Genomic DNA, 3933 nt, shown 5'->3' on the forward strand with positions numbered 1-3933 from the left:
GTATCCTATCACATCAGAGTACAAAAAAGCAGGCTATCATAAATTCTGCATGTCAAGAGAGAGGAAACTGCTAGGTTGCACTCCATGGCTTGCAGGACCGTTCTTGTCTCTTAGAAGCAGGATTGTGCTCCACAGATGATAAGGAATAAAATAACTACAGCCAACATTTGAAGAAATGATGCAGTTTCTGAATGTGGACTGTATTGATTAGGAAACTGAAACTGCACTGGACAATGCAGAAAAAGGAGAGGTTTTATTCACTAGCAAAATACCTACTTTGTTTTGGGTAGAAATAGCAAAATGAACCTCTTGAGAAAGCTTTTATTTTTAGTGTTTCTTTTAGGAAATATGATTGGATTGAAGAAAAGTATGTTCTTCATTTCTTAACTCAAATTGTCATCACTCCCTACATAATTTTGCATCAGCAATGCAGTTTGACTGTTCTTTGGTCGGCTTTTTCTCAACACCAGTGACTCATCTTTAAAACTGACCTGTTATTAAAAGGCTTCTGGCCTACGGGAAAACATTTCATTTCAGTCAGATTGCAACAGAAATTTCCAAACACTGGTTCAGACCCCACCAAGAAATACTTAAAATCTCCTGAACCTACACTGCCCCCACACAGATTCTCTCAGAGCTGAAAAAAAAAAAAAAGATGCATCAACAATGATGCAATGATTTATTTTAGGCTGGCAGAAGAACTGTAGACACAATTGTTAAATAAAAAGAAAAAAAAAAGAAATAAAGAAGAAATTCACTGCTTGTATGCATAGAAAAGTCACAGAAGAAAATGTAATATAGATTCTTAAAGTAAATTTTACTTTCTTCAGTATGAAAGCAAAAATTACAAAATGCCCCAAATGCTGTAATGGCAGGTTGAGGCCAGCCTTTGAACACCTTATTGCCTTGAGAAAATGTACATTCTGTGTTCAGAAATAATTGCTATCCTGAATCTTAACATGTCTTGGGCTGAAGTCTAACCTATGCAGGTGGTTCTGCTAAAAAAGGAAAAATCATTCCAGGGTGCTGGAAGAAATTGTAGAGAGAGAAAGAACTTTCTGATGGTTCTTAACATATTACTATGACTGCTTTACCACTTTATCTAACATATCAGCTTCCAAATAATTTACTCACACTAAACTCTTACATAACTGCTATTAGTTTTACAGCTATTGTTTTTCCTTGAATAGAGCTGCTTGGAGATGTTTCATGCTTATAATATCATTTGTTTTTAAAAGGTATTTTTTGCCAGAACCACTGCCAAATAGCTGATAATTTCACCTTATAGTTTCATTTTGCATTGGCTTTACATTACAGAAAACAAACAGAAAAAAGTGCAGGGAAGTTTTAAGGCCAGATTTCACCTTCTTCACATACAGGCTGATGTTAATCCAAGACAAATCCACTTTGGAAATTTACCATATGCAACAGCATCATTTAATTACCAGATAATTACTGCATTCAACTAGAACCTTTTCAGAGCAAGGTCTGTTCAGCCTGAAGGCCTGGGTGAACAGAGGAACTAGTTACAGCTTCCCCATTTTATCCACCAGTTTGTGCCACTCTGAGCTCTGACCCTGGAATGCTTTAAGGAACAATTGATGTTTTCTCACTTCTGCCATTCTACCTGAGAAGCCCCTTACACTCTCCTTTCTCTCAATCTTTCTGTTTCATTCATTTCGTCCAAACAGTCTTCCTATATCTCCTTTGTGCCCAGAGCCATGTACGGGAACTTGGTTGTAAAAGGATTTGAAAGTGATTCTGTCCATATCATATATGGTTCCTCTGTCCTGGTAACATCGTGGTGTTTCCAGAGTCATTTCTGCTGCCTCTGTCCTAGCGTTAATGTTACAGTTAACACCACATTATTAGATTATACATAGGCTTTTGCAGATAGCTCTTAAACATACCATCATTTACAAACTTTCTGCAAGACATGACCTTTTCTCAGGAACTAAAGCTTCCTTGAACCAATCATGCTATATGCAGGCAAAACAGGCATTGCAAATTTATTTATATAACCTCATCACAAGCTCTCTTTCAAACATTTGCATATTTACACCTTCTTTTTTTATGATATAATGAGAGACCATATGCAGTACAGAAATAATAACCTTTCATAGGGAGGTTCTTTCATGCCATGGTCTAGATATGTTATGGAGTTATCATGGCCAGTCTGAATGTGTCATTTTCTTGTTAGTGGTGTCCTGGAAGTTTTGCCAGTGTTTCAGTGGAGCGGCAGCAACCAGATCTGGGAATCATTTGCCTCTCTTCAGTGTTTCTAACCATGATAAGGGCACACCTTGGTCGAATGTCATGGTGATGGCAATTTTTTCAATAGACAAATACTTAACACTTTCTGAAAACTGCCTCCCTTTTGCATCTCTGGTTAGAAGCTCTGAACCATTAGCTGACTGATACATAGTAAGTACATTTTTAATGTATGTATTTTGAAATTCTTATATCAGATTTTAAATTTTGGTTTAAACCACATAGGCAGCTTTAGAAGCTATAGAGAAAATGACCAAATCACCACCACCATTTTTAACTTTGCTGCTTTCACTGACGATGGCTAGAGAATGTCTTTGGTATCCTGGAACTGCTGTTTTACCACTTGTATTACTTTTTCTTCACCAGTATCAGCTGATTCAACTCTGATGTTCTTGTCTTAATTGTTATAGAACATTGTGTCCTACAGGAAATAACATGGCAACACTGGTACATAAAACAACAGGACGCTCAAAGGTTGGGATGATATAATAAAACAAAAAGCAGGCAAGTAAGCCACATCTGCTCCTGGCAATGGGACTCTTTGGTTAGTGATTAAAATATGTACAATATGTTCACAATAGAGTTTGAATAAACAGATAAGCAAAAGTCCATCAAATGATGGCACAAGTATTGTTTACCTCACCAGTGGGAACAGGACTGCAACACATCAGAAGTCACGTAATCTTTTCAGTGCTTTCTTTCCAATGTTTCGCATGTCACAAGTTTCAAACAAATCTCTGAATGAGGTGAAAAGTTAAATTTTCATAATTGAAACTAACTGAAAACAGAAAACCACGAAGCTGGTTAGACCTAATTCAATTTTTTCCAACCCCTTCTTTTCCTTTACTGCATTTTACACACTAAACCTAAGTTAGTCCCCCAAATTTCCCAATGATCACTAGCCATAGGGAGAAAAGAGCATAGTTTGACAGAAATATTCTGAGACCAGAAATTTCATAAAACTGCATTTATTTCCAACACATTTTGTATTGAATATATCAGCATCTCTCAAGGCTGTGAAATGAAACAAAACTCTTTCTGGAAAATATCTGTATCATACAGTTTTCTCTAAAGCAAAGAGCAGCATCCATGGAAGAACGATTCTCCTACTCCTCACCACAGCAGAGGGGTGCACCATGAAGACACCATTCCATCCCTGCCCTGTCCGATGCATCATGAGAGTAGGACAGAGAAAGGAAGAAGATAAATGGCAACATATACAGGTACAGGTTACCTCCCGTGGGAAGGAAAGTTAAGAAGCAAGTTTCCTGTTCTGTTCCCATAGAGTGGGATCTCACATCTTTGTTTTTGACAAATAGGGAAGCATCTACTTGCATCTTTCCCTTTAAAAGCAATGTTCCATGAGCCAGGGCAATCCAGACCCAAATGTTTGCTGCTGCATTTGCCAGCCTGTACCACAACCCAGTGGCCCAGCATCCCCAGGTTTCTGATCAACCCACAGCCACTTGACACATTCCTCTCGCAGATTCTTCACCTGCAGCTTCAAAAAGTTGTAGAAGGAGACATCTGCAGTAGTTTAGCCTCCCTGGCATGACACAGTCAGTAATGGCCACTGGCTCCTAACTTGTCAGAGCACACTTCGTTTCCATGTAATTGAGAAGCAGACTAAGTTTGCACAGATTATATGGCTGGTTTAATGAA

This window comes from Numida meleagris, chromosome 8 (genome assembly GCF_002078875.1).
Source record: "Numida meleagris isolate 19003 breed g44 Domestic line chromosome 8, NumMel1.0, whole genome shotgun sequence".
Lineage (NCBI taxonomy): Eukaryota > Metazoa > Chordata > Aves > Galliformes > Numididae > Numida > Numida meleagris.